Here is a 13,959-nt window from a genome sequence, read left to right as displayed (position 1 = left end):
TCTGCATCTCTGAAAGGAACGCCTCTTTTCCTAAGGCTCTGGCTGGGCTCTCACGCAGTCTGACATATCTCCCATTAATAACAACCCTAAAGAAGAACACATATTAAATTCTAAGATTATGATCTAGGAAACAAGGATTTTGAAGAGACGGGTAAGCCTAATAAAGGCAAAGGGTGGATGAAAGGGAAATGTGGGGTGGAGAAATTTTCGTTAAATAAAACCACGCCTCTCAGGTGAGTTCATGGGTACAGCCTTTCTGGAGGGCAATCTGGCAAGACATAGCAACTGCAACTAAAAGTGCATAACTTTAGGCCCCAAATTCCATTTACAGGAATTTATCCCAAGGAAGTAATAAGCAAAATATGCAGAGATGGATCTCTAAGAATTTTTATAGGAGAAAGGAAATATAAAAGCCTAAACCCTGTTGATGGGGCAGCAGAGACCGCTGTCTTCTGCCCTGACACCAGTCTGTTCTTCAGATGAGGAAACGGAGGCACAGAGAGCTCAAGCAGCTCGCCCCAGGGCACACAGCAGGAAGTTGTGCTGGTAGAGCACAAATCCAGGCAGAGCTGGATTTGGAGCAGGGAGGTGACTCCAGAGCTCGCTGTCCCCAGCTGGCTCTGCCACGTCAGGCCTCGGGAGGGACGGAGAATGTCCTCCCAGGAATAACGTGGAGAATTCTCTGGGGGTCAAGAGAATGGGGTGGGACTCACAGGTCTGAAGTGTGGAGCCCTGGGCCCCCGGCCTGGGCTGAGAACACCAGGCTCGGGGGGAGGGCTGTGGTGGCTGAGGGCCCCGCCCGTCCCTGGGTGGCAGGGGCGGAACCAGCTCTGCCCCTCCCCGCTCAGGGTGGGGCTGTGTCCTCCCCCCAGCCCCCCAGCCAGCAGCCCAGCCCCCCAGCCTCCCGAACCCACGAGACCCCCGAGTGAGACTGGAAGGAGAACCTGCCTTTGTAAGTGGAAGCAGGTGGAAACTGGCTGTAAATAAGTCGATCAGAAACCGAAAGGCTGTGTCCCAGCACAACCAGGAACTGTCACCGTCAGCGGGTGGAAATGACGGAGACGAGAGGGACAGCGTCTGTCAAGAGATGAACAAGATGAGGGGACGTCGTGGACGACGGAAGGAGGACAGTCCTCCCCACAGCAGGAAGAGAACCGGCCGTGAGGAGGACGGTGCTCCCCGGGGAGGCCCCACACTGTGGCAGCGTGTGGCTCGAGGGGGGAGCACAGGGCACAGGGGAGCAACTGGTGGTCCCCTGGGAGCAGTGGGGGACACTCGGCCAGATGATCGAGGTCCTCAGATGCTCAGCCCCCTCTGTGGGAGGGCCACCCCTGCCCTGTCCCTTCTGAAGGCAGCCATGAGGGAGGGAAGCCAGAGCCAGCGTCAGACAGACTTGGATGTGAGTCCCACTTCCTGCCAGCCCAGTGACTCTGAGCCTCAGTCTCCCCTCCTGTAAAGTGGGGCTACTGTCAACAGCCTACATTGACTGCCTGCTAGGGCCAGGCCCTTGCTAGGCATCGTTAATTCCTAGGGGCAGGGACTTTATTGTCCTCATTTAGAGCTGAGAAATAGAGGCACAGAGAGGTTAAGTCACTTACCTGGAGTCACACAGATGCTGTCTGTGGAGGTGGGCCTCCAGACTGGTGAGGATCAAATGGAGCCTTAGCATGTGCCAGCCACACAGTAGGTGCTCCGGGAACGTAGGTGCTGTTTCTGATTGTCATTACTGCTGCTGCCACCACTGGGGCCGTGACCTACACCCTGTGTCTGCCTCCGAGGGCCCTCGTGAGCAGGAGATGAGGTGCCGCACGCGGGATCCAGGGGGCCGGCTGGGGGAAGCGAGCTGATGACACCCACACGGAAACAGTCAGAATAACTCCTGTGAATGGTGTTCACAGCGGCATGCTTCTCTCTGCCTGTTTCTCCGGGTCGAGGGGTTGTCTGCAGGCTCCTGAGAGCCTGGTCCCGAGGGCGGGTCAGGGCATGATCTGGGGTTCTTGGCCGGGGGCACGGGCCCAGCTCACAGCCTGCTGCTCCCTCGGGGGCCCATCCCCCACAGCCGTCCCAGGGGCCTGCTCCCTGGTGAGCTGGGGGGATTCAGGGCTTGGTGAGCCGCCACAGGCCAGGGTTCTGCCGTCTGGTCGGTGCCCCCAACCCCAACACACGCCTTGCAGGCTGCTGGGCACTCGCCGGAGGTCGTGACCCCTGAGGGTCCGGGGGGCACAGCCTCCTCCCGCCTCGCCGCCTGGAGGAGGAGAAGGTGTGTCTCCGGGAGAACCCGCCCCCTCCTGTGGGATAAATGGCAGCTGGGTGACGCATCCACAGCCGATGTTTCCTGGTGCAGAGGGCGACACACCGCAGGCTGGGACGCGTTAGTGGGTCTTGAAACCAATGTAGAGGGTCGAGCCCGGCATTTAGAATCTGCAACAGACCAGACAGAACAGATTAGGAAATATCCAGGCGCGCGTGTCTGCATGTGTGCGTGTGTGTGTATGCGCGTGTGTGTGCGTGTGTGCCTGTGCACGCACGCTGCGACACGGTGTGAAGTGTATATCTCCTGCGGGTTGCATTAAAAAATGTTTGAGGGGCCGGCCCGGTGGCGCAAGCGGTTGGGTGCACGCTCGGCTGCGGCGGCCCGGGGTTCGCCGGTTCGGATCCCGGGTATGCACCGACACACCGCTTGTCAGGCCATGCTGTGGCGGCGTCCCATATAAAGTGGAGGAAGATGGGCATTATGTTAGCCCAGGGCCAGTCTTCCTCAGCAAAAAGAGGAGGATTGGCAGATGTTAGCTCAGGGCCGATCTTCCTCACAAAAAAAAAAAGAAAAAATGTTTGAAAAACTCCGTCTCCCACGACACCCCTGGGCTCTGTTGATTTGGGGAGGAGATTGTAAAACCTGGAGAATGAGAGAGAAAGAACAGCGGGCCGGGGTCTCAGCGGGACAGCCCGTGGCTGGCGCAGCGCTGAGCCCGGCCTTTCCCTCCGATGTCCTCCCTGGTGAAGCCGCTCGGTCTCTTGTTGTCACCACTCTGCACCCGTGTTCCTGCTTCCCCTCTTCGCAGCGTCCGTCAGAGGCAGACGGCACCGTCGTGATTTCAGCTCTTGTGTCCCGTCTCCTGCCCTCCTGGTGCGTCGGCTTTCCCAGGACAGGACCCCGACACTTGATGTGCCGGGAGCCAGCCCAGCGCCGGCGCACAGTAGGGCTCACCAAGGGCTGAGGTGCCCAAGTCACCCGTCATGTGGGTGCAGATCATCTGGGGGTGAGCCCCAGCGAGTGGCCCAGGAGGGTGGGCTCCTCTTTCTGAACGTCTGAACATCCCCGCGTCCCCTGGCCCTGCCCGCGCGCCCCCTGCCAGGCTTCCTGCTGCAGCCCCTGCGTCTCCCCTGAGGGCCCTGCAGCCAGGCTGGGGACCTGTGAGCTCCAGAGTCCAGGGGTGCTGGGAAATTGATGCCCAGGGGGGCCCAAGCCAGGTCTGATGGAGTTGGGGGGACACCCAGCTCTCTTGGCCCTCAGAGGGGCTAATCCTGCATGTTTGCGCTGTGGGCTCCCCGGCGGGACTGGGCTCTGTCTGTCCATGTTGATAACTTACTGGAGGCGGCCACCACCGCCCCTTCCCAAGACCCTCACACCCGTCTTCTTACCGGCAGGTGCTCCTGGGGGGCTCCACATCCTTGCAGACAACCCCTGGGCTGTTTCCCAGAGAACCAGGCAGAATGCTTATTGGCTCCATCTCTCCGGGTCTCCCTGCCCCACACTCCGACTGGTTTTGTTTGCCATCACCCCCCAAATAACTGCTTGAACTTGAAACCTTGTCTCAGGGTCTGCTTCTGGGGAAACCAAAACTCAGACAAAGGGTAGAGGGCTCGCTTCTGGTCTGTGCTTACATTCTGTGTGGATGATGTGTGTGTGTATGTGTGCTGTATGCATGTGTGTATGTATATGTATGTGTGTATGCATGTATGTAAGTATGTGTGGGTATGGGTTTATGCATGTATGCAAGTGTGTATGTGTATGCATGTGTATATGTACGCATGCATGCGTGTATGCACATGTGTATGTATTTTCCCTGAGTTGGGGAGGATTTGCAAGACAAAAAATGGGTACAAACCTGTGTCAAGGATTTCATAAGGCAGGGGGCCGGGATGTGGTTGTCTCACCCAGTGGGGGGAGGGGAATTGCAGGACAAAGAGGGCTGTGTGCGGCCAGAGAAATGGGAGAGGGAGCAGGAGGCGAGGAAGGGGAGTGGGGGGATGGATGACCATGAGAGAGAGGGAGTGGGGAGGGTATTTACGGGGCTGGGGAAGCAGCGTCCTCAGGCTGGGTCAGTGGCCGTCCTGACTCAGAAACACAGACTGTGCCCTCAGAGGCCCCTCGGAGCTTAAGACTCCGTCAGAACATGAAATGTGTCCAGCAGATCTTTGGGCTATTCAATGTTCATCCCACACAGGTGGGGCCTGGACATACGTGTGTGCAAACCCTCACATATGCACACATACGCACGCTCTCTCGCACCTGCACACACTTGCACTCTCAGACACAGCAGGTCAGCGTCATTAAAACGCCAGGCCGGGTCCTCCACCTCCTCGCAGAGCCCTGTGACCTGCTGATCCGAGGAGGCCACAGTCCTGAGGGCAAGCCCTGCCCCGTCCCCTGCTCTCCATGGCAACCCAGCCTGGTGCCTGCCTGTGGGTTTAAAAGCTCCATGGCTTCTGCGATCTCCCCCCCAGTTCACGCAGATCCGCCCTCACTAGGCAGTGCTCCTGCCGCTACGTGAGGTGGCGAGGCGCAAAATTGGCATCTGCTGTGTGTGTGTGCGCGCGTGTGTGTGTGTGTGTGTGTGTGTCTGTGTGTGTGTGTCTGTGTGTGTGCTGTGTGTGTGTGTGTGTGCTGTGTGTGTGTGTCTGTGTGTGTGCTGTGTGTGTGTGTGTCTGTGTGCGCGCGTGTGTGTGTCTGTGTGTGTGTCTGTGTGTGTGTGTGTGTCTGTGTGTGTGCTGTGTGTGTGTGTGTCTGTGTGTGTGCTGTGTGTGTGTGTGTCTGTGTGTCTGTGTGTGTGCTGTGTGTGTGTGTCTGTGTGTGTGTCTGTGTGTGTCTGTGTGTCTGTGTGTGTGCTGTGTGTGTGTGTGTCTGTGTGTGCTGTGTGTGTGTGTGTCTGTGTGTGTGTGTCTGTGTGTGTGTGCGCGGCGAGTTTGGCGCACAGTTAGGATGAGGTTGGGGGTGAAACAGCGTGAAAAACCCAGCCAATGCTAATTGGATTACAGCTGTTGATTGCTGTCAGAGCACTTAACACGGTGTATTAATCCAGAGACACATGACATCCGGCAGATTCTGAGCGTCTCACCGACACAACGACACAACGTGGGAGAGAGAAGAAAGAGCTCACGTGCAGATCTGATGCCGCCTCCCGGGCAGTCCTGAAATCGCCAGTGGAACGGGGTCTGACCTCCAGGGACAAGAGGGAGAGAATCCGACACGTCCAGCGCAGGGGGCTCCAGTGGCCGGGGTGGTCAGGTCTGGGGAAAACCCGGGACTCCACGGGGCGGGTCTCCGGGTCTGCCTTCCTCGCCCTCTGGGTGCGGGACAGAGTGGGCAGTGGGGCTGGGGAGAGAGATGGAGATGGGGAAGCTGCAGAGAAACAGGCGAATTTGGTTCCTCCATCCACAGCAGGGTCTCAAAGCCAAGCGCCCAAACAGGCCTGGTGAGTCATGAAGGAGCAAGGAAGGCTCAACCTGACCCTCCGACAGCCAGCACTTCCTGAGGGACGACCCCCTGCCAGACGGGTTCCAAGCAGGTTCTGGATATGGACTCAGCCAATCCCCCGCCCTGTCAGGGGGGTTTCATTACAGGTTCATAGTAGAAGGGGAAACACCCAGGGAGGGGAAGGAGATCGTCCCGTCACACAGCTGGTAAGTGGAATGTGGACACCACAGCACAGGAGTTTGGGTGGCAGATCCTGGGCCTCCGTGTTGGGAGACGATGGGGAGGGGTGGAGACTGTGGCAAACTGGGAGCACAAGCCCGTCTAGAGGGGCAGCCTGGACTTTGTGCCACTAATTGCTGTTATGAGAGGATGTGGGCCCAGGATGGCCCCATCTCCTGAGACCTCAGGGGAATCAAGCAGTCGGATTCTCAGGTGAAATCTCTAAGTTTTTCACGTGTTGACATTGGATTCATATTCTTCAAAAAACACCAAGAGGGACAAACAAGACATGTCTGCCGCTGGTTTTGGGCCATGAGTCCACAGTGTGACGTCTGACCCACAGAGAGAAACAATCATTCCTTCCGGGATGTCCTGAGCATCAAGGGTGTGTGTGGTGCTGGGCTGGGTGGTGTGGGGGTTACAGACACAAATGAGATGAGGGCGTTTCCCCACGAACTTAGACCCGCCTCTGCAGGTCAGTTGTGTTCAGGGCGAGGGCCCACCGAGCTGATGCTGCTCAGGCTGCAGAGTTCAGAGGGGGTGGCCGCTCCATCCACCCGGGGGTCGAGGAGGGCTCTCTGGGGGAGCAGGACGTAGAGTGACAGGGATGCGATGGGACATGGCCCTGTCCTGACATAGCTCACAGCCCTGGAGTGGACAGTGACCTCCATTTTCCCCGGGGTCACCCTGGCCACTGGAAGGTCGGGCAATGCTGGGCGTGTGTTTCCACGTGGCCTCCGCTGGCTGGAGACAGGGGTCTTCCTGCGGGCCGAGACCCCCCGCCCCCTGCCCCCGTATGAGTCCCCTGACCCTCAGGCCTGTAGGCATTTGCATCTCTAGCCCCCACCCCCTTTCAAAGCCCCCAGCCCCGCTGGGCCAGGGCAGGGGCAGGTTCAGGGCATTGTCCCTCCGCCCCCGTGTGGGCAGAGCTGACCCCTCCAGGGGTTGGGATGGCGGCCCTGCAATAACCGTGTCCCTCACAACGGCCATCTCTCCTTAAAGGGTCACTTTAAGAATGCCAGGTGGCAGGCGCCAGATTTTGGCATCTGACCCGCTCCCATAAGCTCCCTGGGACCAGAGCAATCATCTTTTGTGAGCTCTGATGGGGAACAACTGGCCGCTGTCCTTTAATTAGGAGGGGATATGCTACGCTATGGCCTCCTGCAGGGCTCCATAAACGTCCATTAAATAGGCCTGCGAGCTCTGTAGCTCCCTGCAGACTGCGAGGGTCCACGGAGGCCAAAGAGGAACCCCTGGCCCCAATCTGGCTCCTGAGCCAGAGAACAGCCTCCGAGAGAAAATGCCAATCAGCCGGATTCCTGGCAGCCGCTCAATCCGGCAAATTATTTCTTATAAATTACTTCTTAAGCCTGAAATCCGGGCAGGACTCCGCAAGTTCATGGGCGTCTATTATCTGCTGGTTTTCAGCCGCCTGGGCACATCTGAGGGCGGGCTGCTCATCTGTGGGTGGGGGATGTTTTGGTAACTGTGGCCTCCTTGATCAGCCAGACCCTTTCTCTGCTACTTTCCTTTGCCTTATGGAAAGAGCGTTATGGCCAGGAGGACGCGGTGCCAAGCCCCCTCTTGTGCATTGCCAGGAGACCTGGGTGTCAGTCGTGATGGCAGAGATTCAAGCACCATTTCCCCAGTGCCATGGGGAGGGGCCACAGGCGGTGTCCCATCTGGAGGGCGTGTCATCTGAGGCTGTGCACAGGCACGAGGCGGGGCGGGTGTGCAGGACACGACTGAAGGAGGTCAGACAACAGGGCGAAGGTTGAAGACACCAGGGGCCGAGAGCATGGATGGAGACGTTGGTGCTCACGCAAGTCATGAAAACTGGAGAGAAGGAGAGGCGGGAGCCCTCGTGCCAGGGGCTGAGACGTGGGGTCCCAAGGCAGTGGGGCACTGAGATGTGGGGTCCCAGGGCAGCAGGGGGCTGGGACGTGGGGTGCCAGGGCAGCGGGGAGCTGAGATGTGGGGTCCCAGGGCAGCAGGGGACTGCAGAAGGCAGAGGAGCAAGCCTCGAAATGGCCGCACAGAGCCAGACCCATTGCATTCTGCTTCCCCAGACCCACTGTCCACCGAGAACTCCTGGGAGGGGACCTGCCGACCAGGTACCTGCCAGTCGCTGTCACTTTGTCTCCCTTTGGTCAGTGCAAAGACGGATGCTCACAGGCCTGCTGGTGGCCTGTCCTGTTCCCTGCTCACTGCCCTCTCCCCGTGCCCTGCCCCACGTGCTTGCTCTCTCTGCTCCTGGCTCCTGGCGTCTGTGCAGCAGGGACAGCCCAGGCTCGTGCCCAGGGCTGGTGTCTGCCTCCTGCAGAAAGCCCCCCACAGCCTGGCACCACCTGGATCTGGGCAGAGCAGGGACGGGGTCGTGGGGTCTCTGCCCCCCTGAGTCCTGATGACTCTCCCTGTGCCTCACTGTCCAAAGCCCCCGGTGACATCCCACCCTGTACATGTGTAATCGCCACTCCAGGAACCCTCTGGGGTGGGTGGTGGGTGGGGGGCAGGAGAGTGCAGGTTAAACAAAGAGCATGGGGCTGGGGGCGAGCCGCAGGTGCGATTACTTTTTCTTGAAGAGTTGCCAGGCTGCATACTATTCCTTGTCTGTATGAAAACATGGGCACAGCCTCGAGGAAAACTGGTGTTCCGGTGCCAGCTGTGCTTGTCTTGCAGTCACACCCTTCGTGTGTCAGCTTGGACATCCTGGTCTACCCACAGCGCTGTTCTGAATCCTGTGCGACATGCTGGGCTTTTCCACCCAAGGAGGGATGGTGGGCGACCCATGCTGCGGGGCAGGCACTGTGCTGAGTGCAGTGACTCATTTAATCCTCACGGCAGCCCTGTGAGGTGGATGGTATTATCATCTCCATTCTCTAGATGAGGAAACACGCACAGAGAGTTTCACTAACTAGCCCACAGTCACCCAGCTAGGAGGTGGCAGAGCCGGGATTTGAACACAGGCAGCTTGGCACCAGAGTCTATGCTCTTAACTGCTCGTTACAGGGGCTCTTAGTGACCCCCAGCTGCAACTGCAGGGGCTTTTGTCTGGGGCAGGTGGAGGACGTGGCTCCGTGGGTCCCCCAGGGCCCCCTGGGAAGGGCGGGGGTGGCCGTCACTCAGATTCCCCTCCGCTGTGGTCTCTGCCGGGAGCCCCCTCCCTGACCCCTCCCACAACTGGCTCCTTCTCCTTCTTCAGGACTCAGGTCACATGTCCCTCCTCATCCCCGAGTCCCCATCCAAGCCCACCCAGGCCCGTCACGCATCACTGCAGCCTGGTTAACTTCCTTCCCGGCACGTGTCACTCCATGACATTGTCCCGAGTGTGGCTGGAGTGATTTCTTGCTCATTGTCTGTCTCCCCCACGAGTGCAAGGTCTGTGGGTGCAGGACCGGGTCCACGGCTGCTCCCCCAGAGCCTGGGGCTGTGCCTGGCACAGAGCACGTGCTCAGCAGTGCGCGTTGGATGAATACCGTGCGCTGGCCGCGGGAGGATGCTGGAAGAAAGCTCCAGGATCGCCCCATCCAAGCTGCTCACTCGACAGAGGGAATGGTGGGAGGTGGGGGGCTCCTGAACGGGGGCCCCAACCACCCGGCGGCACTGCCCCACGGCACACATCATGGACACATGTGACACGGGTCGCCATGGAGCCCATTGACTCTCCAGCGAGAGCGAAGCCGTCTGCGCTCAGGCTCAGGTCAGCCTGCGGATCCCGCTCCGTGTGGACGCCCCAGTCCACAACCCAGGCCCTGCGCCCCTCAGAGGGACCCTCGGGGGAGGTGGCAGTGCGGAAAGGACCCCCTTCACACACACCTGTATATGGGGGATGGAACATGAATGGGGGGCTGCTCCCCCCTCCCCAGCCACGGCGGTGTTTCAAGCCCCTCGTTTCATTTGGCTTTTCTCTTCTGGGAGAAATCCTGACACTATCTTATTTTTTTGGCTTCTTTAGTCTGGGGAGCGATGGGCCACCGGCTGTGGTGGGATAAACACTCAGAAGATCTGCTTCCCTCGTCACATCCTGAGCGCACACCAGGGAGCGTCCCCAGGAGGTGACAGTCGATGGCGTCACAGGAAAGTGTCGGCAGTTGCTGTGGGAAGATTTCCTCCCGGGAGAGGAACCTGGGGGTTAGCACCCACGAAATCTTGGTGGGGAGTCTCTTTTCTAAAGCCTAATTGAGTCTCTCAACCCATCTGTGATGCAGAGGCGCCTGGAGATGGTGTGACGGGGGTGAAGCCTTGTTCCAGGCGCAGCTGGTGACGCAGGACCCTCGGGTTCGGAGTCCAGGGTGCGGGTCCCAGGCCTGGAGCTCCGGCCTCTCAGCTGGGCGGCCTCTGGAGGCTCTCTCAGCCTTGTAGGGTCTCCATTTCCTCATCTTTGCAGCGAGATGAGCCTGTCCTGCCAGCTCCCAGGGTTGTTGGGAGTTGCTCTCTGCCTGCAAATTATTCCAAAAATGTGACGTCGAGTTTCCAATCTCTGATGTTTTCAAGTCTGTTTCTAGTCCATATTGCAAAGATAGTTTCCTGTGTAGCCGGCCATGGTTCATTACTAAACTCTGCACTTTATTCAGATTTTACTCATTTTCCCTCATATCCTTTTTCTGTTCTACACTCCTACTCAGGATACCAAATTGTATACACCGTGTGTTTCAAACTTTTTGGAACATGATCCAAAGTTAAAAATACATTTTACATCACAAGACAATATACACCTTTATGTAATCTGAAAATATTAAGAACGCAGTGCTTATTCTTACCAATTGGGCTACGCTCTGGTATTTTCTATTCTATTCTTTTCCATTCCACCCCACTGTATTTCATTCCATCCTATCCAATTCTATTCCAACATAAAAATACTCTTCAAGATGTGATAAATTGAATAACCCACAAATGGGCTAGTCAGTACCTGCGATTTAAACTCACCTCGCATGAGGACCCTCTCTCCCATTGCCTTTGCCACAGTGTGTGATAATTCTGTTTATTTGTCTCCTGGACCCACTGTGAGCTCCTTGCACTTCGGGACGGTGTCTCGTTCTTCTGTGGACCCTGAGACTGGGTGCTGTTCCTGCTGCGTGCGCTCCATAAACGCCCGCAGCCTGGACAGCTTGATGTATGGGTCCCTTTTCCTATTCTCTCACATTTTGGCATAACTGTTTACTTTTGCGGGGTTGAATGCTCAGTAAGTAGCATCCACTTTCTTTGGAGATGTGGCCGGTCATTAATGAGATATTTGCAGGCACCAGAGCTCAGAACTAACCAGTTTGCTACGCCTGTAAAGAGCCTCGCCCAGGTGATGGTGCTGTGTGTGTGGGGGGGTCCCCACTGGGATTCTAAGGCATTTTAACTGTTAGATTTGCATGCAAACCCAGTGATTGGGAGTGAGTGGGTGTTTTCAGTTGTCACAATGATTGGGGTAAAGATAAATGTCCTTCGATGCCTGGGACAGTCCCTTACAATGAATTGCCCTGCAAAGTGCCAATAATGTCCCCTGTTGAGACACTCTGACCACGACCAAACAGATTAGAAATAGAGAGGGTGATGGGAGTGTCTGCTTTGTCCCCTGTAAGCTTTCCTTCCTTCCAAATATCTGTCAGTAAGCCTTCCACTGGGGGAGGCCGGCCCTGGGACAACGGGTGGGCATGTTTTAGGGGACCGCCTGGCCCCGGACAGCCAGGTTGGGCTGCAGGAGTGGTGAGTCCCCACAGATCCAAGCTCCCCTGGCCCTTGGTGGGTGGAATGCGCTGCGGGCTCTAATTTCTTGGGGAGAGGAAGCCATGCTCCTTTTGGGTGAATCGTCACCAGTCGCACTAGGCACACCTTTCTGACCACTGTCCACCCACAGGGAACGCCTCCCCCTCCCTGCACACATACGTCTGGGGCTCGGGGCTGTCTGGGAGCACTTCCCTGGGAACCGGGGACTGAAAGCTGTCACTCTGCTGCCCTTTTGGGAGCGGGTGCATCTGCTCCTCCCCAGGTGTCCTTGCTCAACAGAGCATCATGTGCCCAGGGGCTCAGGCCGCCGCTGTTGGTCTCCCTCCATCCCCTCGGCCCCACATCCGGTCCCTTAGCATGGCTCTCCCCACGGATCTGCCTCCAGAAGTCGCCTCGAGTGGGCCCACTTTGCTCCGTCTCCCTGCCTCTCTTCAGCACCAGCCGCCCCTGTCTCTCGGCTGCCTCACTGGTTTCTCACCTTCTACCTGGGCCCCACACAGCAGCCCCGGGGATCTTGGAAGAGAATAAATCAGACTGTGTTTCTCCACTGCTCGAATCCCTTCAATGGCTCCCATCACATGTAAGTTGAAATTCTTCACCCTGGTCCCTCCCTGCCTCTGTAACCTTTCTCCGTGCGGCCTACACAGGCCTTGCTCTTTCTTGAACGCTCAAGCCCCTTCCCCACTTGAGGCTTTTGCATTTGCTGCATTGCTCCCACCTGAGATGCTCCTTCCTGGTTCTTGGCACGTCCAGCTCCTACTCATCCTTCAGGTCTCAGCTGAAAAGACACCTCCTCCATGAGGCCTTCCATGATTACCTCGTCTACAGAGGTCTCTGTCCCCTCTTCACTGTGCATCACACCACCCTATTTTATCCCCTTCATGGTACAGATAATTACCTGTCATTGTCATATCTGTCTGTCACCCCAATAAAATGTCAACTCCATGAAGATAGGGACCATGTCTGCCTCATTCACAACTGCAGCCTGAGTGCCTAGGACAGGGTTCAGTCAATACTTCGTGAATGAGTAGTAATAATAATCACAACGATATCTAGGGTGCCTACTGCATGCCGGTGCTGTTGAAAGACTCTTATGTACAAAGTCATTTAATTCTCCCATAACTCCGTGAGGGAGGCTACTGTCACCATCTCCAGTTCAGATAATGAAATGGGGTCACAAGAAGTAAAGTGACTTGCCAAGGTCACCCCACAGTCAGTGGCAGGCTGGGCCCTGAACTCCGGGCAGACTGAGTTCAGACTCTCGGTGCTCCTGCCCAGTGCTCTGCTGCCCTGCACCATGGGACGGACTGAACTTGGGCCGTGGTAGGGCTGTGATTCTAGAAGGAACACGTCCAAGTAGTGGAGGGAGACAGATCTGTAAAAGAGACGTGTACCAGCTGGTGACACCTGCCGTGGTGACAATACAGCGGGGCTGGGGCTGGGGAGCTCCGGGTATGTGGGAGGGAGGGTTACTTCCCTGTTGCTGCTGTAACAAATCACCACAAACCAGGGGGATAAAAGTGACACAGATTTATTCCCTTATGGTTCTGGAGGCCGGACGTCTGCCGCCAGTTTCACTGGCTGAAGTCGAGGTGTCGGCAGGGCTGGTTTCTCTGGAGGCTCCGCGGGAGAACCCGTCTCCTTGCCTTTTCGGCTTCTCGTGTTCTGTGTATTCCTGTGTTCTGCGGCTGGTGGCCCTTCCTCCAGCTTCAAAGCGCATCTCTCCAATCCCTGCTTCCCATTACATTTCCCTGAGGCCGAGCCTCCTGCTTCCCTCTTGTGAGGACTCTTATGAGGACCCTTGTGGTTACGTTGGGCCCACCCAGATAATCAGAATCATCTTCCCATCTCAAGATCTTTCACTTAATCACATCTGCAAAGTCCCTTCTGCTATGTAAGGTAAAAATGCACGGGTTCTGGGGATTAGGACATGGATGTATATGGGGGGACGTTATTCAGCTGACCGCAGAGGGTGGTTGGCAACTTTAAATAGGTGGTGAGGGAAGGCCTCGCTGAGAAGCCACCGTGAGAGCAAAGACTCAAAGGAGCAGAGGCAGTGGGTCCTGGCGACCCCGGGGCACATCCTTCCAGACAAAGAATAGCGGGTGCAAAGCCTGCAGCAGGCGTGCGCCTGCACGTTCCAGCAAACCCAGGGGCCCAGTGCAGCTTGGCTGAGTGTGAGGGGGAGAGAGCAGCGGGACAGGGGTCAGAGGCCATGGGGACAGACCCTCAGGCCACTGTAAAGACTTGGGTTTTACTCTGAGTGGGTGGGAGCCATGGGGGCTTCTGAGCAGAGGAGGGATGGGATCTGACTCAGGTTTTCACCA

The sequence above is a fragment of the Ceratotherium simum genome, chromosome 21 (genome assembly GCF_057802395.1).
Source record: "Ceratotherium simum simum isolate JZ-2026a chromosome 21, ASM5780239v1, whole genome shotgun sequence".
NCBI classification, from domain to species: Eukaryota; Metazoa; Chordata; class Mammalia; order Perissodactyla; family Rhinocerotidae; genus Ceratotherium; species Ceratotherium simum.
The sequence above is the reverse complement of the archived record's forward strand: the minus strand, read 5'-3'. Positions refer to the sequence as shown.